This window comes from Schistocerca piceifrons, chromosome X (genome assembly GCF_021461385.2).
Source record: "Schistocerca piceifrons isolate TAMUIC-IGC-003096 chromosome X, iqSchPice1.1, whole genome shotgun sequence".
Classification (NCBI taxonomy): domain Eukaryota; kingdom Metazoa; phylum Arthropoda; class Insecta; order Orthoptera; family Acrididae; genus Schistocerca; species Schistocerca piceifrons.
This window is the reverse complement of record NC_060149.1, coordinates 190971406-190986722: the sequence shown is the minus strand read 5'-3', so window position 1 is coordinate 190986722 and position 15317 is coordinate 190971406. Positions and strand designations below refer to the sequence as shown.

Here is a 15317-nt window from a genome sequence, read left to right as displayed (position 1 = left end):
CTTAGTTCTGGTGGTTTCTCACATTGTGAATTCAGTCACCTGTGTGTCATTGTTCTCTCTACTGTGGAAACTCCATTAGCGGATTTGACTAATCTATAATGGATTTAAGCCATATCTTCCAAATGTATCTGAAATTCTTGACAATCATGTTCCTTGGTATTCAGGATTTCTGTATCTATCTTTAAAATTCTATGTTTCGGTATTTTTTTCCTTTTTATGGGACAAAATCCATTTTTTTAGCAGTAAAATAATGGCCTGTTTCTACATTTACACTTTTTTTACTTTTACATTTATCACTTCCTTCTCATATTGAAATGAAATGCTCACATGGTCAATCTGAAATTCACTTGAACATGGATTTAATGATTTCCATGTTTTCTGTCTCTTTGTGAGTTTTTAAAAAAAGTTGTTGACATTAACTTGAAGTTAAATATTTTGTAGAGTTCTCTGATTCCTTCTCCATTCTTATTGATTATTTTGAGAGCTGGATATTCTCCAACTGATTTACTGTATTTTTTTTCTTTTTCCTATTTCTCACTGAAGTCACCAAACAGAATTTCAACATTGTTTAATGTAATTTTAGACATTTTATGCTTTGGAGGTTCACGTGTCTCATCTATCTGTGATGACTAGCTCTTCCATGAACCTCAATAATTCAGAGGGAATGTAATATACTTCAGAGGCCTTGTTCCTACTTAGGTCTTCCAGTGCTCTGTTGAATTCTATTTACAGTACCCCATTTCCCAACTCATCTTCCTTTTCCATAACACTGCTTTCAAGGTAATTTCTCTTGTATAATCCTTCTATATATTCCTTTCACCTTTCACCTTTCCCTTCATTGCTTGGTTCTGGATTGTCATCTGAGCCCATGATATTCACTTTTCTCCAGTGGTCTCCTTAATTTCTCCTACAGGCAGAATCTATCTTTCCCATAGTTATACATGCTTCCACAGCCTTGTATTTGGCCTCTAGTCATTCCTGGTTAGCCATTTTGCACTTTCTGCCAGTCTCATTTTTAGACTTTCACCTGCTTCATTAGATGCATTTTTATATTTTCTTTTGTCAATTAAAATCAGCATTTCCTTTATTATCCAGAGGTTTCAACTATGCTTAAACTCTCAAAAGCTTCTGGTTCCATCTATCTGACCAGTCATCATCTCCACAATTGTTTGCCTTTTTGCAATTTCTTCAGGTTTTAATTGTAGTTCGTAGCAAATAAACTGTCATCAGAATCAACAGTTTCTCCTGGAAATGTCTAACAGTTTTAAACCTGGTTTCAAAATCTCTGTATTACCACTATACAATTAGTCTGAAATGCTCCAGCACCCTCAGATATTTTCCACTCGGAAAACCTTCTTTCATGATCTGTAAAAGAAGTCCTAGTGATGATTAAATTATGCTCTGTATAAAATTCTAGAGGCAGCATCTCCTTTCATTTCTTTCCTTAATTCATATTTTTCTACAATTTTTCCTTCTCTTACTTTTCCTACTACGGAATTCCTGTTATGTGTCATAGTTAAATTTTTGCCTCCCCTAACTATCTGAATAATGTCCATTATTTCATCATAAATTCTTTCAATCTCTTCATCTGCAGAGCTAGTCAGCAAATTAACTTGTATTACTGTGATGGTTGTTGGCTCCATGTCTACCTTGACTATGATAATATGTTCACTATGCTGTTCATAGTAGCTTACCCACATTCATATTTTGTTATTCATTATTAGGCCTAGTACTTCATTACTTCTATTTAATTTTGTCTTGATAATCATGTTCTGATCTGGCCAGAAGTCCTGTTCTTCCTGCCACCAAACTTCTCTAACCTACATACCTGACTTAGGTATCTAACAGCCACATACAGACCTGTAGACGGTCAGGTTTACCGTTCCTGATGGCATCATCTTCCTGAGTAGTTCCTGACTGAAAGCCTACATGAGTGACTATTTTACCTCCAGAATATTTAACCTAAGAGGATGCCATCATCAGTAAACCATAGTCAAGCCCATGCCCTTGGGAAACTTGAGAATAATGGCAAGTAAGGACTATGAGATGAAAGGATTAAGCCATTCTTAAGTAATCATAGAGAAAGAGTTAGAATAAAGTTTACAGGTGGCAAAGTAAAATTAATCTGACTACTTATCAAATGAGATTCGAGTTATCTGTAGTGTTCCATGACTGTCTCAGTTGGGAACAGTTCTTTTTCTTATCTGTGACATTGTCTTCACTGTTGGAAGTAGATAAACTGGTACTATTTGTTGATGACATGACAGTTGTAATAAAGATGAAAATAAGAGGATCTTCAAGAAATAATAAACCAACTCAAAGACTAGTCCCACTTAAATCAGGTAATTAAAAATAACATTAGAACCAATTCAATAAATTTTCTGAGTGCACAAAATATAAATTCCCAACACCCAAGTGTCATAATATATAAACAACTCAAAGTTTAGTATAGTTTGCTTTGCCCTAAGGATTTTCAAAAGCTGTACAAGTAAGTAGGCAATATTGTGTGTTTATTATGCCTATTTTCATTTAAACTAAAATTTGGAATCATATAGTAGCCCACCTCTCCAGTAGCCTAGTGTATTTTTAGAATTAAGAAAAACTTGGTAAAATTATTGCTTGGAATAGCAATAGAGATTCACTCATACAATTGTTTAAAAATTTAAAGTTTCAGTAATGCCCTGCATATACATACTGATGGGGAAAAAAATCACAACACCAAGAAGGAGTTGTGTGGAAACATAAACGAGAGTTGGTAGCTGTGTTTCTACACCTGACAGATGTCTATTCAAATTTCGTGCAAGTTGCATAAGAGTGGCACTATAGTGCCCCTACGAATATGCAAATCTGATTTGCTTTAAATACATGCTCTAACAGTGGTGAGTGTTAGTTACCTTTGAGACTGATGTTAGTCAAGAATACTTTAAGGTGACAATTGCACCTTTATCAACACCTCACTGAGTTTGAATAAGGTCATGTAATAGGGTTACAAGAAGCTAGATTTCTCTTCTGTGATAATGCAGAAAGACTTGGCAGGAATGTAGCCACTATATGTGATTGCTAGCAGCAATGGTCATTAGACTGTATGGTAGCAAGGGGACTGGGCTCTGGATGGCCGCATGGCCCTCCCAAGAGGGAAGACCATCCTATTCAATGTATGACTCTGGTGGGTCATACTACATCTGCAAGTGAATGTCTATCTGGTGATTCAGCCTGTTGTGCTGCCATTCATGAACAGCATTCCAGGGGATGTTTTCTTACAGGATAACACTTGCCTGCATACCTCTGTTGTAACCAAAGAGGTGCTATGGAGTGTTGATATGTTGCCTTGGCCCACTTGATCATCAGATCTGTCTCCAGTCAAGCACATATGGGACATCACTGGACAACAGTTCCACCAACATCCACAAACAGCATTAAATGTCCCTGTATTGACCAATCAAGTGCAACAGGCATGGAACTCCATCCCACAAACTGACATCTGACATCTGTACAATATAATGCATGTACATTTGCATGTTTACATTCAAAATTCTGGCAGTTACATTGGTTATTCATGTACCAGAATTTCAGATTTGCAATGTCTTATCTTGCACGTACATTAACCTGTGATCTTGCAATGTTAATCAATTAAATATGTTACTAGACAAATGTATTCTCAAAATTTTATTAATCTACATTAATTGTTTTTTGGTGATTTTTTTTCCCATCAGTGTATACTGGAAACATCATTGCTCACTAAGGTTCTTGTAACTAGTAATGACAACATGTAGATGGTTTCAAGATAACTTGCATGTTATTCCTATGAACAGTAACACATACTGTAAATAAACCTTTCATGTAGAGATAAAACAACACAAGCAATGATCAAGTAATGCAAAATTGATCGCAAATGTAAAAACATTTGAGGGACCAGTAAGATCGCACCTTTTTATTCACTAAGTAAGTTTTGGATGATAAGTAATAGCAGATGTAAGTAGAATGGATTTTCACTCTGCAGTGGAGTGTGCGTTAATGTGAAACTTCCTGGGAGATTAAAAGTATGTGTCAGACCGAGACTCCAACTTGGTACATTTACCTTTCATGGGCAAGTCCTCAACTGACTGATGTACCCAAGCATGACTGATGGCCCATCCTCACAGCTTTTCTTATGCCAGTTTGCCATCACAAACCATCCAGGCTTCACAGAAGTTCCCAATAGAAAGGATGTTGTGGAGGCATGACTTAGCCACAGCCTGGGGGAGAGGCAAAGGTCCCAAGTTTGATTCTCGGTCTGACACACAGTTTTAATCTGCCAGGAAGTTTCAGATGTAAGTACTTTAATTCATAATTTACAAAAAAGAAGGAGAATCTCATGGATGATACATAAATACCTTAACTCAGTCTGTAACTTAGAATGTGCAATTGTAAATAAATATATTGTAATCCTGTATTCAACATGCTCAATTTCCAACTATCCTGTATAGTATATGAGGTGATGTGCAGATACATAAATCATTTGAAAAGCATTACCTTTCTTGCATCTACCTCAAAAAGAAAGATAATCCCACAAGTACTAAGGTGGTGTCAAAAAATGTCCATAATGTTAAATAGCTCATGCTCCTTAAATGTGTGATGGAGTTTACAACCTCATTTTCAAGAAAAGGCATTGTGACAATAAATGATATGTGGCAGGGTATTTGAACTGCATGGCACACACGATATTTTGTAGTATGCATTATCAATTATCATTTCTTTCATGTCTAACAATGTTTATTAAAGTTAAAAACTCCAAGCTGGGCCATGGTTCAGAGTTCACGTCTAGATGTAGGCAATTCTATAACTAGATGGGTAAGTAACTCATAGGTCAGCGGAAGGCAGTGGCACACCAACTGCCATAGGACTATCCCTAGCAAAGCACTATGGTGTTAAAACTTATATTAAAGCTGATGACAGCTTTCCTTACAGTACAAAAGCGTCTTCAATGAGTCATTTTCCCTAGCTTACATTCCTGAATACAGTAGGAACAACACTTCTTAAATGCACATTTACAACTATTTCAAAGTATGTCTTGGTTAGTTAGTTAGTTAGTTAGTTGGCTGCGTGTTCCATTGATCAGTTGCAAGGCATGGTAGCCGTTATGACATGGAACGTGCCAAGTGCACAAGAAATGCACATATTAAACAAGATTTTAAAGATTAATATTTCTATTATGTACCCCATTCCCTTAAATAGCACAACATGCATATACTATATTTATAGATGTATTTATTCCTATTCAAGAATTCATCTATGGTATAGAAGGAGTTGTCAAGGAGATATGATTTCGATTCATTTTTGAAGCTATTACTGCTGTCTGTCAGACATTTTATTTCATGTGGTAATTTGTCAAAAAAAATTTTAGCAGCATATTTTACCCCTTTCTGTGCCAAAATAGATTGAGTAAAGGCTAGTGTAAGTCTTTATTTTTCTGGTAATATAATCACGAGTGTCACTGTTATTTTTAAATTGGTCCATGTTGTTGAGCACAAATTTCATTAGTGAGTAAATGTACTGTGAGGCTGTTGTAAGAATTCCCAATCTTTTAAAAAGATGCCAACAAGATGTGTGACTATGAACCCCACACATTACTCTAACCACTTTCTTTTGAGCAGCGAATACTTTTTGTCTAAGTATTGAGTTACCCCAAAATATTATTCCGTATGACATCAGAGAATGAAAGTATGCAAAGTAATTTAGCTTACTAATTTCTATATCCTCAAAATTGTCAATTATTTTGACTGCAAAAGTTACTGAACCTAGTCACTTTAGAAGAACCAGAATGTGAATTTTCCAATTAAGATTCTCATCTATATGTATACCCAAAAACATAGCATGCACTACCCTGTCTACTGACTTCTGCTCATGTGTTATATTTATTGAAGGAACTGTACTTTTTGCAGCAGAAAATTGGATGTACTTTGTTTTTTCAAAGTTTAAAGCAAGCCCATTTGCAGAAAACCAATTAATGACTTTTCCAAAGTCCTTATTTGTACCATTTTCAATTGGAGTTTCTTTTACTGGATTAATAATGATGCTTGTACCATCGGCAAACAGTGTCAGTTCATCTTCTTGTTTCAGATAAGAAGGGATGTCGTTCACATATATTAAGAACAGAAGGGGATGCATGATTGAACCCTGTGGGACACACAATGTAATTTCACCCCAGTTAGATAAAGTGGCGAACTTATTTAAATCACTTAACCCATATAAAGAAACTTTTTGTTTCCTGTGCTGTAGGTACGACTTAAACCACTCATTGGTTGCATACATACATACATTATTCAATTTATACCATAGAATTGTAATTTCTGTAACATAATGTCATGGTTCACACAATCAAATACTTTGCAAAAGTCACAGAAAATTTCTATTGGTTACATTTTACTATTTAAAGACTCTATTATGTGGACAGTGAAATTGTATATTGTTCTCAGTGGAACAGCATTTTTGAAATCCGAACTGTAATTTACTAAGTATCCCATTACTGTTGAGATGGCTAATGGCTCTTGAGTACATTATTTTCTTGAAGATTTTTGAAAATGTTGTAAGCAAGGATACCAGCCAGTAATTATTGACATCTGTGGTGTCCCCCTTTCTGTAGAGAGGCCTGACAATGGCATATTTTAACCTGTCCACAAAGATAGATCCCTGCTTTTTGTGACATCTACGTCTATTTCTACATCTATATTTCAGGAGCCACCTTACTATATGTGGTGGAGATAACAGTGGTTTTTGCTGTCATTTCCCCCTGAAATCCAATTTGTGAATGGCTTGCAGAAAGAACGATTGCTTGGAAGCCTTCTAATAAACTCGATTTCTCTTCCAGAATGAGATTTTCACTCTGCAGCGGAGTGTGCGCTGATATGAAACTTCCTTGCAGATTAAAACTGTGTGCCAGACCGAGACTCGAACTCGGGACCTTTGCCTTTCGCGGGCAAGTGCTCTACCAACTGAGCTACCCAAGCACTACTCACACCCCGTCCTCACAGCTTTACTTCTGCCAGTACCTCGTCTCCTACCTTCCAAACTTAACAGAAGCTCTCCTGCGAACCTTGCAGAACTAGGACTCCTGAAAGAAAGGATATTCCGGAGACATGGCTTAGCTACAGCTTGGGGGATGTTTCCAGATTGAGATTTTCGCTCTGCAGTAGAGTGTGCACTGATATGAAACTTCCTGGCAGATTAAAACTATGTGCCGGACCGAGACTCGAACTCGGGACCTTTGCCTTTCACGGGCAAGTGCTCTACCAACTGAGCTACCCAAGCACTACTCACGCCCCATCCTCACAGCTTTACTTCTGCCAGTACCTCGTCTCCTACCTTCCAAACTTAACAGAAGCTCTCCTGCGAACCTTGCAGAAGTAGCACTCCTGAAAGAAAGGATATTGCGGAGACATGGCTTAGCTACAGCCTGGGGGATGTTTCCAGAATGAGATTTTCACTCTGCAGCGGAGTGTGCGCTGATATGAAACTTCCTGGCAGATTAAAACTGTGTGCCGGACCGAGACTCGAACTCGGGACCTTTGCCTTTCGCGGGCAAGTGCTCTACCAACTGAGCTACCCAAGCACGACTCACGCCCCATCCTCACAGCTTTACTTCTGCCAGTACCTCGTCTCCTACCTTTTCGATTTCTCTTATTTTTCCCAAAATAGTCATTAAGCAAGATGCTTGTGGGAGGAATTGATATGTTGCTTGACTCTTCTTGGAATATGTGCTCATATATGTTTTGCAGTAAACCACCTGTAAAGCACCAGGGAATAGGCTAAATATACAATATGAAAAGACCAGTACCAAAATCAAATTGTACCATATCATAGAGTTTTGGATGTGTAGTTCATAATACATATTTACAGCTGAATTATGTGATACACCTGAACTAATGTAGAAATACTGTACCTATTCTTGACATCAATTAATGTGGGCAGTCATTTCATTTGTGAGTTTGTACAATGCATAAACATAGTGTTTCTCAAGTAAAGTTCATAATCCTATTATTTTAGTTGGAACAGAGCACTATAGAAGAGAAGATAATAAATGTTAATGCAAATAACATATGAATTTAACCTGCCTGGATAGCTATGCATATTAAAGCACTGCTCCTGGAATGGGGAGGTCCGCAGGACCTGGGTCAAATCCACCTGCTGGATTAGTGAAGAGGGTGGGTGTGCTAGCCAGCCTGGATGTGGTTTTTAGGTGGTTTCCCAAATCCCACTAGGTGATTATTGAGTTTGGACCCAAGTCCTGCCTCAGTTACTCAATTTGCAATCTTTTAGAAACCTCTCACTCACTTTCACATGAATAAGAATACACATACATAAAATCCACACTAGGGGCTAACGGGATACTGACAGGAAGGGCATGCCTTAAAGTAACCGTGTCAAATCTATAAATAACCATGCTGACCCTGTGCTGATGTGGGGAAAAAGGCACAAGGAAAAGAAGAATACATAGTTTTGCCTTTATACATTCTGATAAGCACACAGTCAGTAGCATGTTGACTATTGGTATAAAACAGAGGATGATGGAACCTTTTTCCCAACTAGTGGAGCGTGCGATATCACCTAAATTCTGATCAGGTTTGGCCTTGTTTTTTTTATAGAGTACATAATCGATTACTGTGGATGTTTACAAAAATTTTTAACTCTTAAATGTAAATTTTGCCATTAATATATTTTTTGTTTATTTATTGATGTGTTCTCTATGTGTGAACATGCATTTTGAAACTTAGTTCACAAAAGTTCAACAGTAAATCCTGTTTAAACAAAACCACATTATTTATCAACAACTTTAACGGAATATTTCAACTGCACATAAAACTTACATCACCATTTCTATTCTTATATATCTTATACTGATGTGTAATCAATACTGTAACAAAACAGGAAGTTTCCACTTCTAATAATTGCAAATGTTTTAATTTCGTTATCAGCTGTTATTACAAAAAATCTTCACATAAATACATGTTCTCAAAAAATATTTAATAAAACAAATTTAATGAATAATGTAAAAACAGAAATCATACTAACATAGTGTTGACTCATTGACAGTTCTAGAAGCTTCAACAGACACCAGCTTATAAGGGTAGTCTGAAAAGTTCCCCGAATCACCATGAGAGGTCAGTACTAGCGCAACGAGTCATTCACGTGATATTCATTGGACTACTGTCTGAAAACACATGCCACGTCAGTGCTCTTGGAAGAGAGCTATGGTGGTGGCTCTGTTGTTGTTCCCGCATAGTGATTTACAAAGATGGAAAAAATTGAGATTTGAGCAGTGAATAAGTACTTGGTAAAGAAAGATAAGAAAGCAAAGGACATTCATGCTGATTTCCAGAATACACTAGGGGACTCTGCACCTTCATACTCAACTGTTGCCAAGTGGACAAATGAATTTAAATTTAGTTGGGAGAGCTTAGATAATGATCCACATAGTGATCAGCCAAGCTGTGGCACTACTTCAGAAATCATTGCAAAAGTGCACAAAATGGTCATGGATGATTGGCGATTGAAAGTGTGTGAAATTGCTCATGCTTGACAAATGTCATTTGAAAGGGAATATCACATTTTAACTGAAGAATCAGAAATGAAAATATTATCTGAAAGATGGGTGCCACGACTCTTGATGCTGGATCAAAAACGCATGAGAATGGACATATCGGAACGATGTTTGGCCCATTTTAGGAGAAATGAACAAGATTTTTTGCACTGGGTTTTGACCACATATGAAACTTGGGTGCGCTACTACACCCCAGAGACAAAACAACAGTCAAAGCAGTGGGAACATGCTGATTCTCCGCCACCAAGAAAGCAAAGACAATTCCATCGGCGGGAATGGTCATGGCATCAGTGTTCTGGGATGTGAAGGGTATTCTGTTTGTAGATTATCTCTCCAATGGGCAAACTATTACTGGAGAATTCTATGGTAACCTCCTGGACAAATTGCAACAAAAGATATGCGAAAAAAAGCCAGGTTTAGGAAGGACGAAAGTCATCTTCCATCAAGACAATGCATGCCCACACACATGAGCCATTGCCATGGTAAAATTACATGAACTAAGGTATGAACTGTTGCCACACCCACCTTATTCACCTGATAAGGCTCTGTTAGACTCCCATCTCTTCCCGAAACTAAAATTTTTCTTTGTGGACGAATATTCACTTCAAACAAAGAATCGATAGCCAGAGCTAACTATTTTGCAGCCTGGAGGAAACTCATTTTTGAGATGGGATCAAGGCACTGGAACATCGCTGGACCAAGTGCATTGATCTACAAGGAGACTACATTGAAAAATGAAAAAAGTTTCAGTGATGTAAGTACTCTTTTTTTCTATTCCATTCTGAGAACTTCTCAAACAACCCTCATATTATTGTTGGCATATGCTAACTGCATAAGATTGTTTTTGACATGGATAAAGTTAACACCTGTAAAGCTCTTTGCAATGTTTGTGGCAGATAGACAATGCAAATAGTTCTATGTTTTGTGTGTTGAGATTTCACGTGGAATTTTGAAACTACCTGTGAACTTTTATATGGAGTGATATATAAACCACATTTCCTGACAGAATGACTATTAATTCCATGCTGTGTCATTTAACAACCTGAACTTTGCCTCTGCACACAGACAACATCTTAAGTAAACCAAGAGAACTTTTTACAACTGTTTGATGTCATCTTTCTTGCACTTGAATATACATTGCTTGCTATACAGTAAAAGTTTTTACACAATGTTAACATTAACTATAATACAAATTTCTTATTACTGAAGCTAGAGAGGGCATCATACTATGTAACTGGAGAAACTTTATCAATAAAGTTCTAAAGTAAATGAAGACCACACGGGAAGAGAGGGTTAAGTCCATTCAATAGATTTTTCAGAAGAGCAATTTTAAAAGTTTGAAATATTACAGTTTCTGTATTTACCAAAATATATTTTTGTAATTTATAGAGTGCACTGAGTGACTATTCTTTGGCAGTCCTTAAAAGTATCAAAAATGTTTTTAAAAACTGGATTATATGTGTCTGTTTGTCTTAATGACTATCTTCCAGTTTCTTAGTATAACTTTAAATCAGATAGTGAAACTCTGAATCTAATGTGACATTGAGGTCATATTTCACTATATTACCTCCATACAACTGCCACGACAAAATTCAGTTCATTTGTGAATCTATACATCTGTCATACAGTGTGTTTATGACTAATTGGGCTTCTGGGATAATATTGTTTATCAATTTTCTGTTTTTATGTTGAATGAACTTGAGAAAATTGTAATTATTAATATGTTAATGTGATACTTTAATGTCTCAACTGCATGCAGACAGTTGGGATACACTCACTCCGTCCCAGGGGGTAACGAGGTGGCAATAGAAAGGGCATGTGACCATCCCTTGTATTGACCATACCAAATCTGTAAATAATCATGTCAACCCTGCACTGATGCAGGACAAATGCACAAGAAAAAGGACAATACATGGGTTTACTTGTACGCATTCTAATAAACACCCAGTCAGATGACTACATAATTGTAAAAACTTTATTTAGAAAGTTCCAAATTAAATTGTTCAATATTTAATTACATATTTTCTGTATCCAATCATGAAATTATTTTTGTTAATTACACATAACAAAAGAAAAAATAAATAAAAGTTTTTATATAAACACAATGAATATTTCCGAAACTTTTGATTTCAAACAAATATTCAAATCGAAAAACAGAAGTTATACTTTTGTTGTATTTTAACTGTAGATCAAAAGATACCTATATGCTCTATAATTCGATTTTATTCTGCAATTTGCTAAAAATTTGAGAAGTTGTTCTTGAAAGTTCACATGCCAGAAAAGAGTTTACATAAGGCTCAGTGAAACTATGGCAATAGAGTGCCTTTTGTTACATACCATCCAAACATTTAAAAAAGAAGGTCATTTGTTTCAGGTCTTTTGCTACATAGTTTCATGACACAAAAAAGGGCATGTCATTTGTTTCATTAAGAATTCTGTCTTGTGTTGGTTCATGAAAATGAATTTTCAGTGAAGTGAGTTGCTTTTTGTAAAAGTACCAAATGAAAAATAAAAAAGTGGATTTATTGGCAATTAGCGCATTAAACATTTAACAACTTGGGAATTCCTGGACATCATGAGGAGAACACAGGCCAGGCAGACCACTACCTGCAACTCAACCCTGCTGACAAAAGGCCAGTGCCTACCATACAGAGAACAATCCCAGGAAGCGTGGACACAGGCTAACCCCAGTACTCATAGCAATTAAAAACGACTTCAAAGTCCTGCCCTCCAGTTAAGACCTGTAGGTGTGGGGCTGTCATGCGGCATGCACCACCACCACTTCACCCCAACCTGGCCCTCTATTCTGTAATGACATCAGCAACAGCCTCGAATGTGCGGCCAGCAGATTCCTTTGTTAATAGTGCAGTTTAATAGTGAACAGTTTATGCTGCTGTTTACATGTATCTATTCTTGTAGAGAAGAAACCTGCAATGCAGATGTAACTGCACATTGTGATTAATAATAAGCTGCCTCTTGCAACTTTATTTCAAATTAATTCATCATTTGTAGGGACTAGGTTTGTTTCTAAATAATAACAGTGATATAATAAAAAATAATGAATGGTTTTTATTAGCAATATTTTTTAAATCACTATTGTGCTCTTTAAATATTCATACATAAATGTATTTCACAAAACAAATAAAAATATGATTTATACACAGCAGTGAAAATACATTTTTTTAAAACTAGTATACAATATTTACACTTAAAAAAGATTACAGAGATATGTGTTTTTGCACACTATTACTACTACTACTACACTACTACCACTATGGATTTTTTCTGTATCTACACTTTTCCCCTGCTGTGTGGGAGACTAGCAGCACACAGCCAGAAAGAAAACCACACACATACACACACTCACATGTATATATACATGCACATATAGTGTGTGAAAAATGGGTTGATAGTACAACAGACACTCTGTATACAAGCACACATAGTGTGCAATCTTAGTCACTCTTGAGCCAGTAGTGTCAGAATGAGAGGCTCCTGATCCCATCTGCACAGATGAAGTATTTGTTGTCATGGCCTGACATGTCGGGTTCTTTCAGCTCCAGTGCACTATGTACCTCATGTCCCTGTGACCGGAAGACTACTTGGCATACCATATGTGGTGAATCATCTGTACCACCCCCCAGACACTCCTAGTAGTCCTCAATCATGAGAGTCTTTGAGGCCGCATGATGCAAACTCTCAGCCCACCTTCGAGTGGCACCTGCATCTATATGATATGCATGTAGTTTGAATCTGAGCCCCAAAAATTCCAAAATCTGCAAGCCATTCACCTTGTCTTTCACCAGGCTGGTAACCTTGTTCTGAGGTGTTATTCTTTAAGGATTAACAACCACATATTAAGACATGTCGATTTCCTCAAGATGGTGCCTAATTATTTCCCACAGATTGCAGAATTTTACCCAGTAGATGACACTCTCCATAGCCATATAAAGTAACTTAGGATCAGGGAAGTTTCATTTTACAAACTCACAGTGGAACTGTTAAAGATGGTGTTTGGAGAGGTCCAGAAATTACATACAGATAGACAGGCTTCATGAACTCCACTGAAACCTTAGCCATCTCCACACTGACTAGTCCTTCATTGGAGGTTATGACCTGCTTAAAATTTGGCCTGGTGATGTAATCTCTTATGCCATAATGCCCATCCAACCAGTAAACTGAATGAATTTCATGGTGGTTTCTAACATTCTCCATGGTTTTGTCAAACACTGAATTATTCATTAATATGTAAGTACCCTTTTCAAAATCACTCATTATGAGGGCCCTCATTCCAGTACTATTATCAATTTACTCCTTCAGCCAGGGACACTTCTTGAAGGAAGTGCCATGGATTGCTGTAATAAGTCTCATCCTCAACTTGAGACATTGGTGGAAGTTTCTGTCATGTAGAATGTATCTCTGCTTATTCCTCAGCTTGGGGATGGCACCATTCTGCAGGACTAGACACTCTGGACCCAGTGGCAAGTTGCTAATGACCTCATGCAAATTGGTGGGATATTCCAGATCTGCCTCCAGTGCATATCCCACATCAGCATCCACAGCCAGATCTTGCATTTATTCTTTCAGTCAGACAATGTTATCTTCAGACAGTCATCAGAACCCTCCAAATTGCAGAGACCATTGTATGCCTAGAGAGTGTCTGCATCCAAGTAAAGGATGTAACTCAAATCTCTAGATGGCCTGTACACCTGACATACCTTAGCATGCACTGGTGAAATCTCCCATGAATCCTGCATTTGAGAAAGAGCAACATTTCAACATTGACCAATAGTTCGATGTCAATACGTGTCTTTTTTAACACTGTGTCCAACAAAAGCACTGGCACAGTGTAACAGAAGGCAGGTTACAGTGCATGTGCCCAGGCACACACTCCACAATTTGCCAAAAATATCTGCGTGCAGATATACATCTGTCTTCATATAAAATTTAGCATATCTTTCAAAATTAGAGATACTGAACTCCTGTCAAACATTCACCATGTGCCAATACCCCACATCCACTATGGCAGTGCCTGTGAATTTCATGTTGAATGTAGTTTAATCGAGCAATGTGGTTTCATAGAGTCTCTCCGCAGAATCCAGGTATTCATAAGAAAACATCCCTTCTTTGTCTCAAGCTGGAAGCAGAGCGTAATTCTCAATGTGATTTGTTTACAGAATAAAATGTATTTTTATGCATTGTCAGGTATGACACTAACCTTATTATTCTTCAACCCAAAATAACCAATGTGCTCAACAAGAAAGTGAGTAACAGACCCACTCAAATTATGGTAGAAGACAGGTATGTGTTGTGGCCATCTGTTTTTCAAGTTGCATCCTTTGTGAGCAGCACCATAGAACTTCCCCAATAGATGACAGTGATCTCTATGTTGAGTTTCCACATCTCTATCTAATGGTAGCCCTCAAATAAGATGGTGAACTGCCTGCCCATTTAGGGCATCATTCTCCTGCAATTTGGTCATAGGAATGTTGTTGTAATAAATCTCATCAACACTCGCTGCAAGTTTTTTGAGTTTAGAGAGCAACTATCTTGCAGGATGTATAATTTTAATTTGCTGAGACTAGAGTCATATGAGCATGCAACTTGATACACCACCACGTACAGTAGATGTTGTTCTATGAAAGTGGTAAGAGGCTGTGGGATCATCTTCACAATGCACCACAGGAACTAGCGAGCAATCAAAGTCAGCGTATACGACAAAGGGACAGTATTCCTGGTT

At 37.2% G+C, this 15317-nt stretch overlaps 1 protein-coding gene and 1 non-coding gene across 2 annotated transcripts in view; both read right to left on the bottom strand.

The window, feature by feature from the left end:
* Positions 1-15317, bottom strand: part of LOC124722244 (F-box protein At5g06550) — a 610244-nt gene that overhangs the window by 115154 nt on the left and 479773 nt on the right. The window lies entirely within an intron of this gene.
* Positions 7214-7288, bottom strand: Trnas-uga. The gene has a single exon. It is a non-coding gene; the product is annotated as a tRNA-Ser (tRNA).